This window comes from Canis lupus, chromosome 10 (genome assembly GCF_011100685.1).
Source record: "Canis lupus familiaris isolate Mischka breed German Shepherd chromosome 10, alternate assembly UU_Cfam_GSD_1.0, whole genome shotgun sequence".
Taxonomy (NCBI): domain Eukaryota; kingdom Metazoa; phylum Chordata; class Mammalia; order Carnivora; family Canidae; genus Canis; species Canis lupus.
Window position 1 is genome coordinate 30,831,666 of NC_049231.1, and position 26,965 is coordinate 30,858,630.

Sequence of the window (26,965 nt, forward strand, 5' to 3'; positions counted from 1 at the left end):
TAAGAGCCAACCAGGAGGGCAGCTGCTGCTGTTACTGCCTCAAGTCCCTACCAAGTCCCCTCTCAGATTTCTCCCAACTGTCTTTGCTGGAGCTGTGCAGTCCAGGCCTTATGTACCTTGCTACTGGCGAGCTGGGTTCTTTCCTGGACACCTGCCTCCTTAAGCCCACCTGAGCCTGCTGGGAGCCTTGAGCCCAGCACGGTGCCTGCAACCTGGTGAACACTCACAAAAATCTTTGCAGGACTTTTGAACTAGACCTACCCTGTCTCATATCTACATGCTTCTTGGGCTGCTTCCAACTGAATAGCTGATGCCAAAGTGAATTCAATTGGATTTTTATCCGACAAGCTTTGAGTACCTGTTGTTTGCCGAAGTGGTATTAAGATCAGTGAAATGGAGGCCCTCCGCGCCAAGAGGGTGTAACTGAGAAGAAAATGCACACATGCGTTCACATCCTCCTTGCACAAGGCAGCCTATGATGAATGCAACTCAGAGAAGTGCAAAGAGGCAGACAGCACAGTGGGAAGACTCCTGCTTGACTTTCTCCTCTTTATAAGTATTTTTTAACAGCTTTATTGAGATATCACTGACATGAAAACTTGTATATATTTAAGATGTGCAACCTGATGTTTTCATATTCATATACATTGCAAAATGATCACCACCATCCAGCTAACTCACAGATTTATCACCATCACGCAGTCACCCTTTGTGTCTGTTGAGATTTAAGATCTATCCTTGGCAAACTATACATTAGATCTCCAGACCTCCTTTATCTTGCACAACTGAAGTTTTGTGCCTTTTGACCAATATTGTTCCACTTCCCCTCCACCCAGACCACCTCTCTCCTCCCAGTCGGCAACCCCCATCCTACTCTCTGTTTCTGGAGTTTGACTATTTTGGATTGCACACGTAAGTGAGATCATGCAGTACTTCTCTTGCTGTGTTTTCCTTGGTTTCCTTTGCAGAATGCCTTTGAGGTCCAAACATGTTGCAAGGGGCAGGATTTCTCTCTTCATTTGTGCTAAGTGATATTTCATATATATATATATATATATATATATATATATATATATATATATAATAACTTCTAAATCAAAGGTTCATAGGGGGCATCTAATTGAGGGAGACTGAGGCCTACGTCTGAGTCCTGGCTGCAAAGGAGACTGAAATTGGGGGTCTAAACTCTTCCTTAGAAAGGCAGGACCTAAAATAATTGGAATTTCCTCAATGCAGAAAGGCCATTCAAAAGACGGTAGGAAGCCATGAGTCTGACAGATATACACCACAAGGGGCATAGCTGAGATCTGAAATGTGAACCTATCACCTATTGAGTGTAGGGGATATATTAGATCAGGGTTCCTCAACCTTGGCACTGTTGACATTTCGGGCTTCCTGAGTCTTAGTTGTGGAGGACTCATGTATGCCTTGTAGGATGTTTAGCAGCATCCCTGATGTACCCACAAAATGCTACTAGAAACCTCTCCCCCAATTGTAAAAACCAGAGCTGTCCTCAAACTCTGCCACATACTCCCTATAGGGCGAAGTTGCCCTGAAAACCACTGGATTGGAGACCAGCTGAGTTTGAAGGCTCTTTTGGTAACTGAGAGAGAAAAAAAAGGATATATATATATATATATATATATATATATATATATATATATCCCATCTTCTCTATCCGTTCATCTGCTCGAGGACACTTCAGTTGTTTGCACATCTCGGTAATTGTGAATAATGAGGCAACAAACTTGGGGTGCAAACAACCTCCTAACCCACTGCAGGCTGTTTATTGCCTTTTGCTAGCTCTCCAGATAGTAAACTCAGCAAGGGTAGGGATCTTGGTTTCTGCTCACGGATCTTGCCAAGTGCCTAAAACGGTAGCCAGCATGTAGTAGATGATTTACAAATATTTCTGAATGATTTTGATTCAGATGGGGTCTGGATTCCAATCCTTTTTCTGCCAAGTATCAGCCACATGACCTAAGACAATGCTTTTTTTTTTTTAACTTTAGCTTCCTTATCAATGAATCTGGAATAATGGCAGTTGTGAGGATCAGAGTTTATAAAGCAAGTGGTTTTCAACCAATGGCATTAATGTTACTGTGATTATCATATTATCTTAGTGATAAATTTTTGAAAGGCACGGTATCTTGGAAGAGAAGATTTATTATAACTGGCACACTAATTCTACCTTTTAACTATCTATTAGGTGACTATCAGCCAGAAGTCACAGAAAACCAACTCATACTGGCTGAATTTATTTTTTTCCTCATGTAACAAGAAGTCTGGAAGTGGATTCATATCAGGGCTGGCGTCTCTATAGTTCTCATGATGGGGACAAAGGATAGCCCATAGGAGAAATCAGCCTTGCCCACTGTTTCCTCAAATAAATTTTTATTGAAATATAATTACATTCACTTGTTTATATATTACCTGTGGCTGTTTCTGCACCACAAGGGCAGAGTTGAGCAGTTGTAACAGAGACAATACGGCCTGAAAAACCTAAAATATTTGCTATTTGGCCTTTATAGAAAAAGTTTTCTGAAGCCTGCTCTTGACCATTTTTTAATGTGTTCCAGGTAGCATATTTGCTTTCAAGACAAGGGAGGGAAAGGTGGCATAAGCCAAGCTTGTCCCTTTAGAGAAGAGCAACAGTTTTCCCAGATGGCCCTGTCTAACTTCCTTTTTCACTTCGTTGGTCAGAACGGGGTCACATGATCATCTTTGGCCAAACAGGAACCTGGGAAAGTAGGAGATGGCTGGTTACAACTGCCTAGACCTGAGCTGTCCAATAATGGAGCCACTTGCTGTGCGTGTAGCTGTTGAGATCTTGAAATGTGACTGGACCCAATAGAGATGTGCTGTAAGTGTAAAACATGCATCAGATTTCAAAGACTTGATGCAAAAAATAAACCAGCTCATTAATAATTTTTTATTGATTACATGCTAAAATGCTAATATTTTGGACATGTCAAGTTAAAATATACATCAAAATAAGTTCTACAAAAATTGAAATATGCTAAAAAATATACTATCAAAATAAATTTTACAAAAGTTACAATATACTACGAAAATGAATTTCTTTCTGCTTTTTAAAATGTGGTTACTAGAAGAATCTTAAATTATATAAGTGCCCTCACAGTTGTGGCCCTCATTCTGTTTCCCTTGGATGGCGCTGTGCTAGGCTAATTGTGATTCATTGCCTGAGACTGGGAAAATTGCTACCTTAACTACAGGGGCACTCTGTCAGCAAGCAGAAAGGGGGAGGAGTGGGGAGGCAGACATTGTTACTAACAGGGTTTGCCATATTTATTTATTGAACAAAAAAAGAAAAGAAATGAGTACCCAAACCATGCCAAGCACTATGAGAGATGATTGGAATAGGACAGAGCAACACAGACATGATCCTGCCATCGTGGAACTTAAAAATCTTCCCGGAAAAGGTAATACTAGACCTCGGTCGCAGAATGGATTGGACTTGGGTAGACAGTGGCAGGCAGTGTTGGCTGGGATGAGTGGGAGGGCATTCCAGAGTGAGTAAAGATGATTGAGGAGGGTGGGGATAGGGATCTGGATGAGGAGGAAGGTTTTTACCCCAACCTATTGCCTTCCTCTTCCTGCTGCACCCTAATCCAGGCAAAATCACCTTGTTTTCATTTCCCAGACATAGCATGCACATTCCCACCCCTGAAACTGAGATGTCCTTCCTCATTTTCCTCTCCTCTGTGTTGGCTCAGTGAAATACCTTATTCTTTGAGGTTCAACATGTGCATTCCCCCTCTACGAAAACTTCCTTGATCCCCAGTCCCAGAAATTAAGCTCTACTTTCTTTGTGCTCTAATAAAAATAATAGACTTAGAGTAACAGTCATAAATATCTGTTGAACACTTACTATGTATCTGGCATCATGGTTTTAATTAGATTATTTGAGTGTCATGACCACCTTATTAGGTAAAAATATTATCCCATTTTACAGATGGGACCACACAGATCAAACCCATGTTGTTCAAGGATCAAATTTGTAGAGGAAGTAATAATAAAATGAATGAGAAGACATTTCCCAGAGTTAAAGAAAGCAAGACTTCAGACTCAAGGGGCAGAAGAACACTGAGCAATTTGAAGGAAAAGACAGTCTGCTGATGTTACGAATTTGGGTACCTAGCGCACGAGGTGCTCAGAGGTAACTAGGTCCCCCACTCTTTTCCCATTGTACTACGTGTATCACTATATGAAGGCTGTCTCCTTGCTCTCTTGCCTTCAATGGAACTTCTCCACTATCTGAAATGCAATAAAAGCATCAGTTCAGAATTCATCCTTGATTCTGGGCCAATATTTGTGGTGTATGGAATTGGATGTGCCCATTTCAGAAGATGCCTATGGTATAATTAGAGTTTATTAGCCTCCGTAGTGTGTGTTCATCAGAAGTTCATCCCATTTGACACAGTTTGGGCCTGTGACAGGCAGCAGCTTTTTAATCCCTGCCAAATTGGAGGAGGAATCAAAATAAGAATCTATCTCGGAGATCCGTTATTGCATATAAAATGGGCAAAATGCTAAAAAAAAATGTCATGTAACAATCTGTTTGGGTAATATTTGAATGTATTTATTGAAGATGTTGACATTTAAGCAAGAAAATTAGTGTTCATAAAGTAGAGTGGACTGGGGATTATAAGAATCTCTGACCAAATAACAAAAATAAAGGACTACATAAACCAATCAATTTAAAATTTTAAATTAAAACAGCATTAATCTGAGATGTGAGATATCAATTTTGTAAGCATGGTTCAGGGCTGGCACTTGGTAAAGTCCAATGCCTCTTAAAGAGTGAACAGTTCACAGGATCATTTGGTTAATCAACTCTTGGGAGATGAAACTGAACAAAACCATTTTACTAGTAAATGAAACATATTTAATTTGGTGTCTCATTCTATGCCAGTCTGTCATTAGAGGGACCTACATCAAAACTTATAACAACAGCTTTCCATCAATAAATGTTTGACAGTTACAATGCTATTGGGTCCACCTTTCAAATTTATAATTAGGAAGACTTAAAAAAAAAAAAAAAAGGAAGACTTGGCAGATGGGACATATTGATCAATAACATAGTCAATTTTCTATTATGGAAATAAATTGATATTTCCACTGTAAAAAAAAATTTCTTTCAGTACCTCAGAATAACACAATTTATTTCCAGCAAGGTAACGAGAGGAAGTATAAATGTTAAGACAAATAATAGTAGGCACTTACCAGTCCTTTGAACTATACTCCATTTTCAACATCCCTATGAGACATCAGATTTGCTTAGCAACTTCCTTGCAAGAAATTTGTTCTCAGATTTCTGCCTTATGACAGGAGAACTGGATCCAAGACTGATCATACTGTTCATCCAACCAGGACCACTGTTGTTGGAGATGGAGTTGGCGTTGGTGGGAGATGTGATACAGAGGAATACAGACACAGAGCACAAATCAGATCCAGAATCAGATCCGGGTATAAATTTTAGCCTTGAACTTGAACACATTGCTAGCTCTCGCTGAAACATATATTCTTCACCTATAAAAGTTGGAATCAACTAGATCTAAATTCAAATCATTTCCCTCCTGCTTACTAACTAGCTAAGAAGCCTTTTTATTGGGGGATCCCTGGGTGGTGCAGCGGTTTGGCGCCTGCCTTTGGCCCAGAGCACGATCCTGGAGACCCGGGATCAAATCCCACGTCGGGATCCCGGTGCATGGGGCCTGCTTCTCCCTCTGCCTATGTCTCTGCCTCTCTCTCTCTCAACCTCTCTCTCTCTCTCTGACTATCATAAAAAAATAAAAAATAGGGGATCCCTGGGTGGCGCAGCGGTTTAGCGCCTGCCTTTGGCCCAGGGCGCGATCCTGGAGACCCGGGATCGAATCCCATGTCGGGCTCCCGGTGCATGGAGCGTGCTTCTCCCTCTGCCTATGTCTCTGCCTCTCTCTCTCTCTCTGTGACTATCATAAATAAATAAATAAAAATAAATAAATAAATAAATAAATAAATAAATAAATAAATAAATAAATAAATAAATAAAAATTAAAAAGAAGAAGCCTTTTTATTGGACCTCTCTCACCTGCTTTCTTCAGTGGACTGCATGGGAGTGAAATGACATGATGTATCTAGGTATCACAGCACCAAGGGCATGCCCTCACTGATTTTAGTTCCTTTCCTCTTCCCTGTGATACGACCAATGGACAAACAATGCACCAAGTTATAGAAATTTGAGATCTGGATGTGCAAATTGCTCAGTCCTCTTTTTTTTTTTAAATGTAGCACCTCATCTGGATGGGTCTGGAGTCTTGGAAACCTGACTACCCTACATTCTTCTACAAATGGACCTCAAGAGCTTATTTGTAGGTTCTAGCAGGGGAGCACAGCTACCCATATACCCTTGACCAAAGAACAATCCTCCAATATCAGGGAAGGCCATCCTCTTCGACTGAGTGCAGGCTTGGGAAGGACACATAAGGAGCAGAGAGGGAGGAAGGGGACATGACCTAGCCAGCCAGATTAACAGAATCAATTCTGTCAACTAATGGGGTGATGGGTGTTGCAGCCAAATCACCCTCACATCCTTCTCAGTCCTTTTAGATGTAGTTTCTTCTAAGAATCTCAGTGTAGACTCAGATATGGAACCGTATTAATGTACCAGCTTGCTTCATCAATTGTTCATGGCATCTACTTGGTCATTTCAATCTCAGATGTTTGATGAGAAGCAATACACAAGGCATGAGAGGACCATGTAATGACTTCCAACATCAAGAGGGTTAAATCCAACTGGGAAGTCCCTACACAAACTGAGACCACCTAGTCACAACAATCACGTTAATGTGTCCTAGGGGTAAGGGGAGCCAGACTGTTAGGATGTCAGGAATTCTCACCAGTACTCAAGTTCTGCCAAAGTATGTTAGAGAACATTGTGTCAGAGTCCCCTTTCCTGCAGTCTCTCTTGCCCATTATGAATCGAGCCATGTTGCAGAGGAGGGAGTGGTAAAGTCCTCCTTCAATTACTGACAGTCTTGTCATCTCTGCAGCCCACCTCACCTGTTCTCTCCATTATGGCCACTTGATATTGAAGAATGCTCAGGATCAGAAGAAAGTTTGGCTAATTCCTTGGGACTTGGTTCTCAGAAACCATCTCAAGATGGTCAAGGACATTGGTAGTACAAGGAAGACTAGGAAAAGGACAGGTGAGCTTGTTTGGGAGGGATAGTAGAATGGGGAATCAAGAGTTCTATTTCAGACATGTTAAATTTTCATTCCTACTCAACACGTATAGGGAGATGTCAAGTAGCATTTTAGATACACAAATCGGGAACTCAAGGGAGATCTCTGAAATGGCGAACTGCTGTTATAAATTGGGGAATCATTATTACCAAGAGATAAGGTGAATCTTGGAATTACTCTACATGTCCCAGAGAGTATAGAGACAGAAAAGTAACAAACCCAGGGGAAGGCCTCCAGGAGAGATGGCATGGAAGGATCAACAATATTGAGATGGATGAAGAGAGAGATGGCCCTAGGTAGATTCAGAGATGTGAACAAAAACCCTACAGGCAAAATATATGTCTTGTTTGGCAGCTAATGAAAACACTATTGGGGAAAAAAAAAAAAGAAAGAAAACACTATTGGGTTTTCAAATGGTATCCCATGGAACTCCTGGGTTCCCCAAATCTTTCAGAGGCTGTCATTTGGGGTCCAAAGGAAGTTCAGCCATGGGGTCTCAAGTCCCCCTTCCCTGCCTCAACCATAACAGCTCCTTTATTGTCTCTTCTATATTTTTTAACAGAAGATTTTCTGCAAAGATAAAACTTTAAGGCCTTTTAGAGAAGTTGGCTTTGTGACAGGATCATAGGTCCTAGAGTCCTAAGAAATATCTTATGATCTAGATTCTGGCCCTTTGTATCATGTGACCTTAATCAGGTTGCCTCTGGTACAAAAAGAGGCTACCAACACCTCCAATTTGTGACTCCATTGAGAGAATTAAATAAAAATTATATAAGGTACCTAATGGAGTACCTGACACCTAGTAGGTCCTCAACCCTTACTGGTTTCCTTCCGTTTTCAAGGGAGGGCTGACCGGGAAAATTCATTCCACCAGACTCACTGTTCTACAGAGTTCTCTGGCATTGCTAGCCTGACCCAAGTGCTTTTTCATCTCTCGGAGAGTTTTCGCTCTCCCAGCCTCAGCCTCAGCAACCCTGACACACACATGCTCACATGCATACATGCACACACACAGGTGCACACACATGTCCATAGTTTTATTTCCTTCCCAGAGTGTTAAATCTTTGTTTTATTTTAGCCTCCCCCATTCCCAGTGCAGGCTCCTTCTCACTCCCATAAATTCCCGCAGGTCAGCTGTGGTGGATCAAGGCTTCCCCAGGACCAGTGGGCTCCCAAGAGCTGGACAAAGCCTCCAGAGTCCTCTCTGGGAACCTTCCCCTCATAGGAGCCAGGCTCGGATGGGAGGCTTCCAGTGTTCATGAGCTCACTGCAGTCCCCTGGGGGCCAGAAGGAAGGTGCCCAGACAGGAAACCAGGGGCCTGGAGAATGAAAGAGAGACATTATAAAGGCTTAGTAGAAAAGCTATAAATTGCTGTTTCCTCCCCCGGCAACTTGTATTTTCCAAGATGGCTGCAACATTCTCTCCCATCTTGTCTGCTCTTCTACAATTTAACCTTGACCCTCCTCCCTGAGATGTGGGATCTAATTCTTCTGCCCTTGAAATCTGAGCTCATCTCCTGATTTGTTTATTCCCAGTAGAATGCAGCAGAAATGGACTCTGTGACCTTCAAGGCTAGGTCAGAAAAGGCCATGCAGCTCCCACCTGGCTTTCGTGGAATGCTCACTGCAGGCACACTGCCTCCAGGAAATCAGGCCCCACTCTGCGGAAAGGCCATGCCACATGGAGAAGCCACCTAGAGGGGCTCTGGGTGAGTCATCCCAACCCAAGTAGCAAGCAAGACCTCCAAATGCTCCCAGCCCCAGGGGTCTGAGTCACCACCAGCCCCCTGAGTCTCTGCAAGTGAGTGCTCAATATTGTGGAACAGGCCCAAGCTATCATCCCCTTTGCTCCCTGCCTGAATTCCTGACCCTCACTATCTGTGACCTGAACAAAATGGCCATCACTTAGTTTTTACATCAGTCTGTTGTGAGTGATTTGTTACACAGAGTTAGTGATGGGAACACAATCCCAAAACATATAACAAGTAAGTGCACACATACACACGTGCATGCACACACGCGTGCTCACCCTTGTTTAAAGAAGAAAGAGTAACCCACTAACTCCATGACTCAGTTTCCCCATCTGTCAGGTGACAGGTGAAGCTCTAAGCCCCAAAGGCCTTTCCTGCGCTGACATTCTGCTTCTGTGACCTTCCCCCCTTCCCTTTTGTCAAAGCCTTGTCTGAAACTCTTCTATTTCTCTGCGGTATACAGGCCTGAAGCCTCCCCGGCTGTAGCTGCATTTTAGACAGCATGAAAGCCTACTGGGAAAGAAACCAAGCTTTGATGGTGGGATTTCAGAGCCAGGAGGTGTTTTTTTGGGGGGGTGGGGAAGAGTGGTTATCCTACTTGGAATTATGGCAGTATTTGTGTATCACTGTTACATAATGAATTATTTATACACAATAACTGTGATTACATGAGGTGTTAGCACATGCAGATGCTGACTGTATGCTGAGCGTTCTTCCAAGCACACAGCATGTCTTGTCCTTCTAGCCCTTCACGGCGGGAGATGGTCCCACTTCAACGAGTGCTCCCTGCTCTGATACCATGTTAGGGAGCACATGTCACGTGGGGAGAAGAACCTACCTGAGAATTCCATACTAAATGTCGGTCTGTCCAGCCCAGGGGTTTTCAAAGCTGGCTGCAGTGAAACACATTTTATACCCTGAATCATGGTGTTCCTCTGATAAAACTGAATGATGTTAATGTCTTCATTTGCAGGGGAAATATGTTAATGAAGAGGATTTTTTATTTTCCTCCAATTTCTTTTTAAACCTTTGGCATTCACTGCCACTTGCTGACTAAGAAAACCAGCTCAAGCTCAAAGGAGAGGAAAATATGGGGGCAATGAAGAGAATGGGCTCTGGAGTCAGAAAAAAAATGAACAAAGTGAACCAGCCCTTATAGCTGTGTGGCCTTGGCCAAGTCACTAATCTAATGCTTAATCCTGTCATCTGTTACAGGGCAACTACAGTTCCTCCCTCATAGAGTTGTGTCAGGATTAAGGGAGATTATGTATTAAGTACAGTGCCCACCACGTATAAATAGCTAATACAAGTTCGCTGCTTTTATTAATAAACCATTCTTAGATTACTGCAGGCAAATTCAAGATAGAAGATAATTTTCAAGGTGATTTGGGCCTACTAGAAAAAGTCTCAGGACTAAGGGAATGTACGTTTGTTCATGCATGCACATCTGTATTTTACGAATTAGATAAAGTCTTACAATAAAAACTTCCAAGTTAGTTATTGAATTTTCCACCCTTGTGATGCAAAAATACTCCACTGAAAAATAATATACTGAAGCAGGAAATGCATGGCCATTGGAGCAGAACAAAAACAGATTCTAATCCTGGATTAGTTACTTATCTTCTCTGAATCTTGGTACAGACACGATGTATTAAGTGCTCAATAAATATTTGTGTCACAAAATTCTAAAAATTATTATACTAATATCTACCTTTTTCTTTTTTTAGGATTAAATGAGATATAAAGTAAAAGTGCCTAGCTCACAGTTGCGAGTTGGCAAATGTTCATGTTCTTTATCCACAAACTCTTTTTAAGTGCCTGGCATATTTTATTAAGAAACTCCAAATTTGATCAGTTCTTTTCATTCTGATGAATTTTAATTCCTTTATTCATGCAGATAACGGCTGCTTTAGCTACTAAGATGGTTTTACTGAATATACTCTCTATTCCATCCTAGAGATTAATAACAACAGGCTGTGTGGATAAAGTAATGGTGCTTCTCAGATGAACTCAAGAAGCTGTACATATATTAATCCTCCTCCTTGTAAAGGAGTTAAGAAACACCTCATTTTTCATTAACTTAAGAGATAGCTAAGTTTGCTTTTATCATGGGCATACACACATGCACACACACACACATACCTTGAATACAGTGTCTCTTTAGAACCATGGAGTCTCAGATGGTCATAGAATCATTAGACTCCCTTCCTCTGGATATAAATTTAGATCTCAAAAAAAAAAAAAAAATTTAGATCTCTGTGACTTCCTGAAAGAAGATCATTTGTTTCATCTTCAAAATTAAGGAGTAGTGGGGGAAAGTTCCGGTGATTCTTTTTTAATGCTCAGCAATTTCTAGTCTTCCAATTAGAAGCAACTAAATTCACATCACGTGACTCACCTTCCTGCCATAAATCTGGTGATCAATCTAAAAGCTCCAGTCTGCCAGCCATTTCCTAGGTAACCAACCCCAAGTGACTAATGGACAGCCCATAACAGACAGCAACCAGCAAGAGAAAGGAAAAATCTGTCAGTTTGTACTTTTTTCTCAATACATTTAAATAATTAAAAACACCATCAAGCAACTAATCCATAGGCACAGTGGTGTGTAAAATATGATTGCATAGTGCTTTGCTCCCTTCATTGATTCATTGGAGAAGGAGAAAGAACCATTTCCTCAAGATTTTACTTGTCCCAAAAGGAGTTTCTGCCAACCTTTGCTAACTTTGAAATGAAGTTAGTTATCAGGCCAAGCCTTGTTGAGTGGCTGCATGACAAATGGGCATAAGCTAAGTATTTATGGCATGATCTCGAAGTTTCCTTTCAACCTGGAAGTATCATAAATGGATGATTTCTGGAATATATATTGGATTACATTCAATGATTCAAGAGGCAGATCTCTCCCACCTAGTCCAGCCTTCAGGTCACGGCTGCCCTCATCGCCATCCTGATTGTCATCCCATGGGTTGCCCTGAGCAACAACCACCAGCTCAACCATTCCTGGGGGTCCTACCCCTCAGACTATGTGAGATGGTAAGCTTGTTGTTCTAAGCTGCTAAGCTTAGGGTAATTGGCTCCACAGCAACAGACATATTCCTAAGTGAACAAGTGAGGGGCACACCATTAGGCACACAATGATTCTTTTTGTTTGTTTAAAGTCTATCTCTGCCTGTGCCAAAAAAAAATCACAGATATTGCTATCTCTAGGTGGAGAGATGACTTGCATTTTTCCTTCCAACTTCTCTTTGTTTTCCTACTTTTCTACAGTGAATCATTTCTGTAATAAAAAACAAATGAAGTTAAAAATTTTTAGTAATTCAACAAAGCTTAAAGGTTAAAGCATCCATTGGGGAATCAGTCCTCAGTGAATCCTGGATGCAACATATATCAGTGCATGACCTTTGGAAAAGATATATAATCTTTCTGAGTCCCTATTTTTTCATTTGTAAAATGTTGGTAATGAAAATAATTGTATCTCATTAGGTTTAGGGGATGCTTAATGCAGATAATGCAGGTAAAGCACCCTGCACAATGCTGGTCACATAGGAAACACTAAATAAAGGTTGGAAATAAATTTAAAAAGAATCACCTTCTTATAGGTAAGTACTTTCTGAGTGTCAGGCAGCAGGTTAAGGTAATTAAACACAGAAAATACCAGAGCAATAAAGAATTAAATAGCTGTTGATTCAAAAGAAAGGAAACCATTAACTCTGGTAGCATCATAAACAGCAAACAAATATTGAGCACCTCCATGTGCAAAACTGAGTAGTAGATGGCAAGGGCATGGGTTTTAGAATCAAAAAGAAGTACATTTGAATCCTATCTCTTCCTTGTTATCTGTATGACAGTGGAAACACAACCTACTCTCTTATCTTCACAATGGGTAAGGTCCACTGGGGCCATTTTGTAGTCAATAAAAATGGATCCGGCAATCTTTTTTTTTTTAATATTTTATTTATTTATTCATGAGAGACACAGGGAGATAGAGAAGCAGAGACACAGGCAGAGGGAGAAGCAGGTTCCATACAGGGAGCCTGATGTGGGACTCCATCCGGGGACTCCAGGATCACCTTGGGCCAAAGGCAGGTGCTAAACCACTGAGCCACCCAGGGATGGATCCGGCAATCTTTTTCTTTTTTTTAATGATCTTATTTATTTATTCATGAGAGACACACACACGCACACAGAGAGAGAGAGAGAGGCAGAGACACAGGCAGAGAGAGAAGCAGGCTCCATGCAAGGAGCCTGATGTGGGACTCGATCCCAGGTCTCCAAGATCACACCCTGAGCTGCAGGCGGCACTAAACCACTGCGCCACCTGGGCTGCCCCTGGATCCGGCAATCTTAACCACAAGAGAAATTCATTGGAAATACTCAGGACACTTAGGCAGTCAATGAAACTAGAAGACTAGTTTGGAAAACTATTAAGTTTGGGAAGGTTCCAGGTGCCAGGGCAAAAACCACAGAAAGACCATGCAGCAGCAAGGGTGTGGTTAGCGACCATCAATGCTGCTGGCACGAATACGCCCTCCCATTGGCCTCATGTCTTTAGGTCACCTGCTCCAGATTCATAGACCTCCATTGTGATGCTATCATCGGCTCTGCTGGAATAAAAGAGGTCTCCTCAGGCTCCATCAGTGGAGCAGGTGCTATCTCCACCATGACCATGTGTGTTGGGCTATTTCAGGAAAGGGAAACTGGGCACCAAAATGTTGAGTGCCCACCCTCATTGGAATAATGATATGAAACATTGCACACTCATTATAAGGATGAAGGAACTACATAAAGTCTTTAACTTGCATATCACAATACCTGGCATATAGTTGGCACTCAAAAACTGTAAGCTGTTATTATTAGACAATCAAAATGTAGCCTTTGAGCTACAGAGCAGACTTTAACTGACCACCTACTCAGCACCTGGCCCCATGCTAGGCTGAAGATAGACCAGTTACAATATCACTTAATACAGTGTTGCATCTGCTTATAATGAGATTACAGGATAATGGGAGAGGCAGAGAAATAAAAAATAATAATAGAAATTTGAAATCATTGTGATGAGGACCAGAGCTCTGGGAAGGAGTAAAGTGCTCTCTGCATTCTCAGAGGAGGGAACTATTCACTCTGTCTTGGGTGGCTGGAGAACGCGGAAAGAAAAAGGAAGTCCTTGCTGAAAGGACGGCATTTGAATCAGGAAGATACTCTCCTGCCCATCTGTCCTGACCCTGCACATTCCCCAAGGTGCTTCTTCTGATAAAACAGCCTTGCTACTCCATCCAAAATGCAGATTGAGGAATTTGAATAAAGAAAAGTTCTAAATGAAACCTTCCAGGTGGGCAAGTGGTTGCCAAGCAAAGGTATTCTTCAGTTCTTTTTTATTTTTTCTTATCTTCCATCGTCATCCCTACATCATGCCCAGGGAACAGTTTTCCTTCTTAATTAATGGTCTGTCTAAAAGCAAAGGTTTTTCTCTCATTTGCTCATTTGTCATTTCAATAGATAGCCAACACTTATCCTTATCCAGGTGGTAACCCAGGCAGTACTTTCTAGTGGTTGAGCACCTAGGTTATAAAATCAAGCAGACCTGGTCAGATCCTACTTTTGCCCTTCCTCTCCAGGTGACCTTGGGCAACAAACTCACCATAAGTGTTTAAACATGTGTAAACCAGGGACAAGCACAGTAAACATGATTCTCAGAGTTGGGACACCACATTGGTATACCCTTGCAGAGAGACAGACGTTCAACAAATGTTACCTATATTGTTACTATAAGTGGGATGTGGGTTAGCTGTGCTACTATTCAAAGGGCAGTGTGCATCACCAGCAAAGAGGAGAGAGGCTGGAATTTTCAAAAGCCTTTGTTAAATACTAGCAGAGACAGGAAGGAAATACAGAAAATTTGAGAAATACAATAGTTTGACATAATCAAGGACAGCTTTCTGATGCTTCACTAGCCTATTCTATTACTGTTTCTTCACGTCCTATAATAGTAGCTGGTCTTGTGAAGGTGTTCTATAAATATTTAGTGAGTTATTTAATTAATAATGTGTGTTTATCCAGTGACCATTACCTTCCACAACTCCAAGGGTTATTTACATATGACACACATAGATGACATTGTGCTTCAGAGCAGCAGTTCTCAAACTCAGCTGGACTTTGGAATTACCTGGAAACATTTTTAAAAGACTGAGGGCCTGGGTCTCACCCCTAGAGACTCTGGTTTAATCAGTATGGGATGTGATCTGGGCATCAGGATCTTTTAAAGCTCCCAGGAGAGAATAATGTGCAGCAAAGTGTAAGAACCAATTCTCCAAGTATTCTGCATGAGTTTTGACCTCTGGATTGTGCACCAGGGTCATCCTGTTATTAATAGCTCAAATCCCTGTTCTCTAAGGTATACAGTGAGAGGGGAAATGGGCAGGTCTGCCTGCAGTGGTAATTTATTATGGCTAGAGAGTAGAGAATTGAGATCAGATGGACACAGATTTAAGCATAGGCCAAATTATTACTAAATCATGTAACCCAAAGCAATTTGCTTTGGCGGGGAGGGTCTCAAAATTCAGAGAGCTGTGACCCAGAGTGCCCAGCAGAGGGTCAGCCTTGAATAACAGCTGTTCATAACTCAGACCTCTCTGACTGTTCCACACGGATCACTTCTTCTGCAGCCTTCTCTCATGTTCAGTCTAAACGAGGAATTAGCAAAGTACTACCAGTGGATGAAAAAAGGTTCGGCCACCTATGTTTGTAAATAAAGTTTTATTAGCCATGCTCCTTCCTTTATCCTCTGTGGCTGCTTTCAACCTCAACAGCTGAGAGACTCTATAACCTACACAGCCTAGAACATTTACTCTCTGGCCCTTCCCAGAAAAGGTTTGCCTGGCCCTGGTCTAATCACCAATGAAATACATTTTCTGTGCTGTTTATGATAATGAGGATCTACTGTTATTTGAAACCCCACCCCCACATTACGATTTAGGTTCCTTGAAGCCAGACCAGCTCATGTCATATTTCTCTGATAATTCTATTTCATATTCACTTCTTGCTTGCCAAAGAACTTTGATGTGTGAGCTGTCATTTCCCACAGAGTCTAGCATAATGTTGAGCAAACAGAAGACACTTGAAAAATATTTGACTGATTGATTGCCTTTCTCTGATTTATTTCAAGCTCTGAGCAATTGGGCCAATGGTTATTTTTGTCGCTGACGTGATAGGTCATGAAGACCATCACAAAACCCTATATCAAATGGGGACAGAATATTTCAAACCATTGTATGAAGTGGCTTTTTTGTAACCTTTCTGATTGTCACTAGTTTCCATCCATTTCTTTATAAGCGTTATATGATTCTTCTCACAAGAGACAGTGCTGTTTCTGTAGAAAAGGACAATGTTTAGGTTTGAGCTAAAACCCCAGCTTGGCCATTTCCTAGCTCTGAGGCCTCGGCCACATGGCTTGTGATTCATATCATTTACAATCTAGATGAGTCAGAAACATGCTCTTCCCTTCACTCGTATGTCTTGGTCTCACTTCTCTACCAGTTCATGGGAAATCATATCGGTGAATTGTCTTTTACGACTGCAGACAAGGGCACAGATCAATCTAAAGTCAAGCAAGTTTGCTAAGAAAAACAACGATGAGAAGCAAATGTTCAAGGAAGAAGATAAGAGATGTCGTGAAATGCACATGCCTATCTGTGAAGCTCTGGAGTGATGTGACATTTCTTGTCATTGATTTGACCTACTTCCAGCTCTCCTATGTAATAAATAGCAGGGCATTCAACACTATTAGCTATTCTATTTCTATACATTGTATAGTTAGTTCTAATGATGTTTTCTAGTTATTTTGTGCTTGTTATCATACCAAGAGGACCCACTTTAAAAAATAGTAATAATTGAATTTACTAAGGAGATTTCATTAAAAAAACAGGCTGAACATGGTCCAACTACTGAATACTGTGGCTAAATGTGAACCTGATGTTGAAGTTTTTAAAGGGGTTTATGTAATTATTTTGAGTTAATACTGTCTTTGTTCCAGATATTGGATGGTCTTTTGTTGGAATTCTATGTGTATTGGATGCTTTTCTCTTGGATAGTTTATAAAAGAGCCCTCTGAAGGAGATAATGTAGCCAGAAAGCAAGACCAAGTGTGAAAGAGATATTTTTCAACTCTATAAGAAGATGACACTGTCACTAAGAGTTCTGCACACTATTGCAGGTATGAATTGTCTTCCCTACAATCATATATTTCACCACAAAATGAATTTTTAAATTTATATTGGAGTATGGAAAGGTCTTATATTATGGGAATTCACTTCAAATTAAATAATGAACCATGAAAAATTAAACCTGAGAACTCTTCTGAACTTTGATAATGTAAGTCTTGACTAATAAATAACAAAAATCTTTCCATGGTACTTACTTGATAATCACAATGATCCTACAAGGTAGGCATGTCAGGTATTAAAAATCCTATTAAATCGAGAAAGAAAGCCTCAGAGAAAGCAGAATCCAGGCATACAACTGGGTTTTAAAACCGTATCTGAATTCACATCCTTTGGAGTTTTCAATCGAATAAGCAATATTCTGCTCCCCAGGAGTCCTGTGTTCTTTTTTCCAACAGTCTATCCAGTTTCTGACTTTTCCCTTGGTTTTGTCCCTCAGCTCTAATCTGCACCCTCCCCTTGGGAAGCATTACAGAATTTAACTTCCCTCTTCATGGCCAGGTATTTTGGCTCCTCACTGTTTTAGGATAACTGTCCAGCCCTACCCAACGCTGCTGCAAGACCTGAGTCTATTCCTCTCTGCACCTGGCAGACGGTGTCTGCTCTGATGAGGTGTTTTGGCTGGCAGAGAGAGAGGTGGTGCATTCCATTTCCTCCAGGAGCTTCTGTTCAGAGATGAGTGGTAGAGATCAGAATTCTTGCTGGAGGCTGGAGACACAAGAGGGGATTGAGATTACAAAGTGGATATTCTCCATCTGGCAGGTCATGGGAGCCAGTTTTGGTCGTTATGGCTAGAGGAATAAGACAGGATTGTTTTCGTGAGAAACTATGTGAGACTGAGCAAAATCAAAACTGCTTTAGAGCCTCGTATTTTCATTCATTCAACAAATATTTAATAAGCAACTACTATGTGCCCCACACTGTTGATAGACACTGAAGATACATCAAGGAATGAAATAGTAAAGAACTCCTGATCTCATAAAGCTTACATTCTAGTTGGAGGAGCAGGCAATATACATATAAGCAAAAATATGTATATTTTAGTCTTCTAACCCTTGAACATGGTATATGTTTCTATTTAGCTATTTTTATTTCTCTCAGCAATGTTTTGTAATTTCTCGTGTACAGATCTTGATTTTGTCATATTTAGTTCTAAGTATTTTGTGGTTTTTGCAACTAGTAAAAATAGAATTTTTACATTTCATTTTCTAATTGTTTACTGCCAACATATACAACACAGTTGATTTTTTATATTAACCTTGTATCATGCAACCTCATTAAATTCACTTATTATTTCTAGTCATTGTTTTGTAGATTGCTTAGACTTTTCTATGTAAATAACCAAGACATCTGCAAGTAGAGACAGTTTTACTTTTTCCTTTCTGATCCTTATGCCTTTTCTTTATCTTGTCTTATGACAAAAGCTAAGATGTCTTGTGCACTATTAAAAAGTGTGGTGACAGTGGACATCCTTGCCTTATTCTTACTCTTGGGTGAAAGAATTCAATATTTCACTATTAATTATGATACTGTTTATAAATTCTTTATAGATGTCCTTTAACATACTGAAGAAGTTCCCTTTTATTCTTGGTTTGCAGATTTTATCATGACTAGGTATTGACTTTCGTCAGATGTGGTTTTGCACCATGTGGCTTTTCTTATTTATTCTGTTAATATTATTAACATATAAATATAATATTATGAATATTATATATGACATAGATAAGATATAATTATAACATACATAATATGTAATGTTATGAATTATATACAGATTTAATTAAAAAGTTTTAGTATAAATGCTGTAAAAATTAACAAGTTATACTCCACATATGAGTGAAATCATATGGTATTTGTCTTCTCTGACTTATTTCACTTAGCATAATATTTTCTAGCTCCACTCATGTTGTTGCAAATGGCAAGATTTCATTCTTTTTTATGGCTGAAAACTTTTCTATTGTTTATATATACTACCTCTTCTATATCTATTCATCATGTGGAATTAAACGAAACAAATGAACAAAGGAAACAGAACCAAAAAAAGATAGAGAAAAAGACAAACCAAGAAACAGACTCTTAACTACGTAGAACAAACTGATGGTTACCAGAGGAGAAGTGGGGAGGGGGGGATGGGTAAAGTAGGTGATGGGGATTCAGGAATACACTTGCTGTGAGTAACGAATGTACAAAATGGTTGAATCACTATATTGTATGCCTGGAACTAACATAATGCACTATATTAACAATACTTGAATTAAGATTTTAAAATTTAATAAAAAATAAACAATTTAGAGAGACTAAGAGTAACAGGAAGACTGTTTCAAACAGTGGGCAAGGAAGGCCTATCTGAAGAGATCACTTTTGAATAAAGACAAAGAAAGTGGAAAAGCAAACTGAGCAAAAGGTTTGAGGAACTATCATCCCAGGCATCAAGTGGTAGAAGATGGATTTGAAGAGATAACCAGGGATTATTTATATCAGCCCTTGAACCCATTGTAAAGAGTTTGGAATTTTATTCTGAGTCCCCTGGGGAACCATTAGAAGGTTTTTAGCAAGAAAGCACCATGAATTGATTTATGGCTTTTAAAGATCCTTCCAGCCGTTGTGGAGAATTCGATGCAGGTGTCAAGAGTGGGTGGGGTGTCAGTCGGAACTGTTTTACCAGACTACCAGGGACACTGGCACCCTGGATTAGAATGGTAATGGATGAGGTGGTGAGAAGTGACCTGTCTGGGGTTTGTTATTGGATTGAATCCGGACTACGGAAAGTCAGGATTCAAGCTGGGTGCGTGGCGGTGCCACTTACTGATGGGACAGAAGAGGATTGGGAGATAGAATCAAGAGGCCTGCTATTGCCATGTAGACATTCACCTCTTTCAATGAATCCAAAATAAATAACTGGACATACAGTTCCGGAACTCAGGGAAGAGGTAAGAGTAGAGAAACAAAACTGGAAGCCTCAAGAATGTAGATGACACTTAATTCTATGCAGCAAGGTGAGTTCACAGAGGAAATGAGAATAAACAGAACTGTGTGCTGGGGGATTCCAACACATGTAGAATCAGGAAGAGGAGGAAAGGCCCACAATGGAAGTGGAGAAGGAGCAGCCAGTGGGTAAGAGAAAAACAGGAGGAGTGGGGTGGCTCAGAAGCCAAGAAAAGAAAGGGCTTTGTGGGAGAAAAGAAAGGTCCACTGTGTCCAGGGCTCCTAAGAGGCTAAGTGAGATAAAGATAAAAAATTGACCATGGACTTTCAGGAAGTCTTTGGTAACATAGAAAAGAACAGTCTCACTACAGTGAGTGGAGGGGAGAACCTAAATGAAGAAGGTTGAAAGACAGAGATTTATACTGGCTGGGTTGAGGGGCTTGGAGACAGCATGTATAGACAAAGTTTTTTTAAGTCTCACTTCAAAGAAGAGCAAAGAAATTACTTAGGCCTGAGATGGGAAATGAAGCCCAAGGATGGCTTGTTTAGTTTTGCTTAAACATCACAAGTATTTCCCACATGCTTATAAGCTGATGGGAATGCGTCATACAAAGGAAGAAGCTGTTGGTACAAGAAATAGATGGGATCATTGAAAAAGCAGCAGTTTGTCACTAATAGGACAGAATGAGGTCCAATCACAACCCCAGGGACTGGCCTGACCCAGGAACAGGACCAATTCTCCACAGAGGGAAGGCAGGAAAAGGGAAAGCGATGAAGATTGATGGGTAGGTCGGGTAGATGCAGCTCTCTTCCTCCAGATTCCATCATTAATGGCAATGAAAGAAGAGATGGAGGCATCTGCTGAGTGATGAGGCTGGAGCAGAACTGGAAGTGTGGGGAGGGATGAGATATGATGACACAGTAGCCCTACAGGTAAGAGAGTAAGGGATCAGTGCAGTCCCACTGAACAGCCAGGCAGTGCCAAAGTCTACCTGTGACTGATCATAATTTGAAGTGAGGTCCATCAGCAGAGATGTGCATCCAGGTTCTGCTACTTGGGCTAAGAGGCAGAGGAAAGCTATGTTGGGGTCTACTGTGCTGGTTGGGCAGTGGAGACTCATAGAAGCTACTGATTGCAGAGGTGGACCATGTTATCTAGGCTGAGTTAAAAGAGAAGAGATAAAAGTAAAATGGTGTTAGGGTCAGTGGAGGTCTTAATGAGGTGAGAAAAGTCTGTTTGTGGAGAGGGGGTGGGGGCACTACTCACATAAACAAGCTGAAAAAGCAGAAACTGGTGGTCAAAGAGTAAGATGCTTAATCAAGAATTGGAAGATGGTTCAGCTATTGCCAATGACAACGTCAGGGGGAACTTCATGTGACAAGATGCTTGGAATTTGGTGGAGGAATAAAGTGAGAAGAGTATGGGAGTGCAGGATAGAGGTCTGGATGTCAGATGGATGGACCTTTTAGCTAGATGTTGTCCTTGAAGACTTTGCACATTGTCCCTCGGATAGCCACATAGGAGAGAGTGTATGTGATGGGCAGTGAACTAAGTCCTAGCATCACTGCTTCTCCCCCATTCCTGCACTTTATTTTTCTATCATATTTATGGCCAGTCAACATGTTTCATAGGTATTTATTGTTTGTTGCCAAGGTAAGGATCATATCTGCTTTGGTTCACAGCTGTAACTTCAGAATGGAGGGACAGTGGGTCTGAAAGAGACAATGAGAAGCCCCAAGGACATATTTCTTGTCCTCTAGCCTGGTAATCCTTGCAGGTGAGAATTACAACCAACACTAGAGGGCCACCACCCAGAAGGTGGTGTTCTCAGGGGAGTTTTAGCAATGAGAAGAGGGGGACACACAAAAAAGGGGGTGACAGGTATAGATGTTTTCTTTTTTCTTTTTTTGGAACACAGGAGGTAAGAGTGAAAGGGACCAGGAAATGAATGGGAAATTGGGTCAAGTTCGTGATGTGGAGGACAATGTGGGGTGTGTCCAAGGGACTGGCCAGAAAGGCTTGGGAGTGTTATGGGTACTGAGGTAACAAGGCATGGAACGCATAATGGGATCAGTGCTGAGGTCTTGGAGAAGGTGAGCTATTAATTTTCATTATGGGGTCCCTTTAGAGTTTAGCTTAGTCAATAGTTCGTTATGAGAAATAGATTGTAATGGTCTTGCCAAGCGCCCAGAGATTTCTGGTGGCCTCCTTACTCTGGTGGGTTACATCATGACATGTCTCTCCCACCTCTGCACAGAAGCTGACACCCAAGTCCTGGCAGTTTGGAAAGGACTGAGTGGCCCTGCCCTGCATGAGCCTTGGTATCCTCACAAGGGGCATGTCCTCAGCAGTGACAACTGTAGGGAACCTCCCAGCAGATTGCAGTGTGGTAGAGCAGACTGATGGGAGCTGGAGCAGAAGAGGGTTTATCCCAATGGCCTACATTCCTGCATGAGAAGATATGGGCTGGAGAATTTCAGAGTCACTGTAATTTGGGCACGAGTGCAAAGTGACCCTATCCCATAAGCACAGGTGGAGGAAGCTAGTGGCCACATAAGTTACATGCCACAGTCTCCATATGTAGCCTCTTTGCCACACCTTTCCCTAACAACTCACTTCTTGCTCTGGCTCTTAAAAAAATTTTTTTAAAAGGTAAAATTTATGTTTTTAAAAAGCTTCCCTAGAGCAGAGGTGGTTCTTAAGCACTGACGTTTCAAAAGATAGGCCAGAAAGGCTTGGGAGTGTTAGGGTACTCAGTTTGTAGAGCTATCCAAAGTTGAGATGTCAACAGAGGAAGTTAGAAAGTGGAGAGCCCAGGCTGCCACTCAAGAGTTGAGCAAGTTTGGCACCAGGATGCCCAGAACAAGGAGCACCATTGACTAATTTGAACAAAGGCACCTTATGGGCAAATGGCAGTCCCGAATCAATGAACTTGAAAGCAAACCCCCAGAGCATATGTCCAAGAGAAAACAGAGTACTCTTCATCTGTATGAAGTGGGAAGGCATTGACCTCATTTATAGGATGAAGGATTCAGGTGAAAGGTGAAGAGAGATGCAGATATTTGAGTGGTTCCAAGGAGTCTCAGAGAACAGCCTTTCGAGCAAGTCTTCCTCAAAAACGCAATGCATAATATTTTCAATATGTTTGCTTTATGTTTCCCTTCACTTTCCAGGGGTGAGGGTTCTAGTCTAATCGATCTTTTCATTCCCAGGACTTGGCCAAGACTGGACACTCAGAATATGCTCGCTGAGCAAAACTGGACGACATGCTGTATGTCATAATGTGAAGTTTCAGTTCTAAGGCAATCCTGAGCTCAAAATCTTATTTTTTTTCAAAATTTTAATATTATAAACTCAGAATGGGTACTAGAAATAACTAATTTTTATTGAGAGAGCCATATGATTTAATCCCCACAGCATAGTCTACGAGGTAGGTACTGTTAGTACTTCCCTTTTATAAAGAAGGAGAAGGGGGAGGTGGGGGAGGAGGAGAAGGAGAAGAGGAAGAGATACACATAGTATTTAGTATGTGACAAGCCCTGCCCTAAGCACTTTTACTTATATTAACTAATTAAATCCTGCTAATAAAACTTTGGGGTGCCTACTATCATCATCCTCATGTTACTGACAGCAAAACTAAGTTGCAGTAACACATTTAGTAGTTAGCAGAACCTGGAAACCTCCCTGACTCCAGGATCCATGAGATTAACCAAAGTTATCCCCAAATAAATCCTCAAATTCCCCACCCAAAATAATAAACATCCCAGGATCTTCCAAAACATCTATATTGATCTTGTCCAAAAATCATTACCATTCTGAACTCTGAGTCCAAAAGATTGTCTTCTTAGGAGAGAAGAGGGTAATAAGCAATAGGAACACGCATTAATGGGAGAAAAAAAATCAAGAGTTTTAGAACTGTTATTTCAAAGCCTGACAGCACCCTTTCAAGGATCCGTGTGCCACCCTCACAGTAAGTGGCTCAAGTATAGATTTCCCATTTGGTCATTAACACCCATTATCTCACTCCCCCCACAGACGCGCCAAATTTACTTTTAACTGCTCTCAGCACTGAGACAGGGGGGCAGGATAATGAGTCTCCACAATGTATAATTATTATAAATGAGCAGAGATAAACTACACCTGTCAAAATAAATGATCGGCATCTTAAAACTGCTGGTTTCTCCATTCACTGTTTTGTAAACTTGAGTTAGCCGTCCTTGCTAATTTTTCCTGCTGCTGTTCCTAGGATTTTATTTTTTATTTTTCTGATTTAAGCCCCTAGAGTTAGCTCAGAAGGTGTTCGTCACCTGCAAATTCTTCTGAGGATAAGAGAAAAGCTTGAAGTAAATTGTTCTGCAGGGAATGAATTACTATACAACTAGAGCTCCCTGAAAAGATGTCAGACATGGGCTGGCTCATTGTGACTCTGTCTATCAACGTTCAGCCCTTCAATAATACCCCAATTTCGTTCTTTTTTCCTAAGGTTTCTGCCAAAGTGACAAAAAGACAATGGCAACACAGCATAGAAGTCAAGCTAATTTTAAGTATAACTATATTTAAGGAATGTTCAGCCGACAGTATTTGGGATGCAGAAATACTTATTTCCATAATCTCTGAAGTTCAAATCCAACTAACAAAACTACTGACTCGTCTACACCGGTGTAAAATAACTGTCCATGTGGTTTTTAATGATTGTATACTTGCGTCTTTCTCTTGCAAAATATTTTCCTTACTATCTTGGGTGTATTAGGATTCTCAGAATGTGAGTAACAGAAATAAGGAAGGGACCTTTAGTAGAAGGACAATGAGGTCACTCAGCAAATCAGAGAGAACTGAACAATTGGACAGGAAGCAGGGCAACTCAGAGCATTTCAGGAACAGAGACACAGTACTTCCCAGGGAGACTGAATCAGATTCATTCTAGCACCACGCATTCCTTTGAGAGAAGATCTCATTGACCTCGATAGAGCCATGTGTCCAACTGCAAAGGTAAATGAGCAGGATACGGTGAGAAGTGAGCCTATAACCAGAAGAAGGGAAAATAAAAACAAAAATAAAAGCAAATGGAGTTCCTACCCTGTTTGTTTTGTTACTCCATACAGGAAATGCTTTCCAGGATTAATTCTGGAAATTAGTTCCAACACATTCTGGTTGGTCCAAGATACAAATCTGTTTCCTTTGAGTTCTAAGGTGACAAGAAGCTAGCTCTAAGAAACAAAGGGCCTGTGGTGGTCAGTACATGAAGTTTTTCCAATGACTCTGAGTCCACAGAGATGCTCTCTGTTGGACAGTTCTGGAGATTCAGAGTGTCGGGAGAATAAAGACTGGGTAGCTGGTCTCAATTTACCAAACACCCATAAAATTTTTTTTAAAGATTTTATTTATTGTTTCATGAAAGAGAGAGAAAGAGGCAGAGACACAGGCAGAGGGAGAAGCAGGCTCCCTGCTGGGAGCCTGATATGGGACTCGATGCCATGACCCTAAGATCAAGCCCCGAGCTGAATGCAGATGCTCAACCACTGAGTCACCCAGGCATCCCCACCCATAAAACTTTTAAAAAATATCTCTCACACACCCTCAATCCACTGCTGATCCTGTGGTTGGCTTTACCTTGGGGATGAATACACCCAAGGATGAGATTCAAAACCTAGAATAACCTGTGTGGCACAGCCTTCCCTTCCCCCCAGAACAGATCCCGACCTGCTGTGCCAGGAATTACTTCTTCAGTTGCTGGATCATGGGAGGTCCAGGGGATATATCCCAGCACCAACCAGAAGCTTGCCCTTCATCCCTGGTGAGGGTCACCCCAGCCTTAGGGACCCTGCCTTCTTGCCCATGGCTGCAGCCTCTTGAGGTACACCTGCAACCTATGTCTCAGAAGCCCTCTGGGAGCTGTAGTCAGAGACTTGGCATCAAGCCATTTTGCTGTACATCTGAATCTGAGTTTCTTCTGTTGACTATCTGGGTTCTAGTCCTATTCTTAAGCTATAGTCCCCATGGAGCATCCTGATATTGAATACAACAGCCACCCTTTGTCCCTGTAACCAGCTTCTATTCCAATAATATGCCAGCTATTGCACTTCCAACCTATGACTGGAGCATAGCCTGTTATGCACCATGTCCCTTGCCATTCATCTATTTGTCTGTTCACAAACATTCCCTGGGGATGCTGAGATGAATTAAACCCTTGTCTTTGAAGAACAAACAACTCTACTCTTGAGCCCCACTTTGTGCCAGGGCATTGACTACCAGCCATGGACCTCCTAGAAAGCAACAGCCTGCTTGGACATGTGTTAGGCCATAGTTAGGGGTGCCTGGGTAGCTCAGTCAGTTAAGCATCTGACTTTTGATTTGGGCTCAGGTTGTGATCTTAGGGTCATGGGATTGAGCCCCATGTTATACTCAGTATAGAGGCTGCTTGAGATTCTCCCTCTCTCTGTGCCTTCTAAATAAATAAATAAATAAATAAATAAATAAATAAATAAATAAAATTTAAAAATCTTTTAAAAAACAAAAATTACTGAAGCTACACACCACCCATTTGTTGAAAAATCTGAGTACTGGTCACTGTGGGTAGAGAACTTGGATATTAGGACCAGTCCTTCCTTCAGCATCAGGAGATGCTCCATTCCCACCCTACCCCCTGGCTCAAATGAAATTAATTTAGCTCTCTGAGCCACCTCTCACCTTCTTTGGTCTTATGAAATAACCAGGAACATCTAGCCACACCCCCACATATAGCACCCTGAACTCTCCCTAAATTCGTGCTCCATCATCATCATGGGGTTTCTTGTGTTTTCCCTGTTCCTTGGGAACTTCAAGGCTAA

The 26,965-nt window shown here is 41.3% G+C and overlaps 1 long non-coding RNA gene across 2 annotated transcripts; it reads left to right on the plus strand.

Annotated features, from left to right (window-relative positions):
• The first annotated feature begins 20,207 nt into the window (after positions 1–20,207).
• Positions 20,208–25,163, plus strand: LOC111097836. 2 transcript variants are annotated; one of them, XR_005365181.1, is made up of 4 exons: positions 20,208–20,326; positions 20,956–21,070; positions 23,351–23,568; positions 24,622–25,163. It is a non-coding gene; the product is annotated as an uncharacterized LOC111097836 (long non-coding RNA). The 2 variants fall into 2 exon arrangements; XR_005365182.1 differs by lacking the exon at positions 20,956–21,070 and adding an exon at positions 21,821–21,915 and having other exon boundaries at positions 20,286–20,326.
• The last annotated feature ends 1,802 nt before the right edge of the window (positions 25,164–26,965 follow it).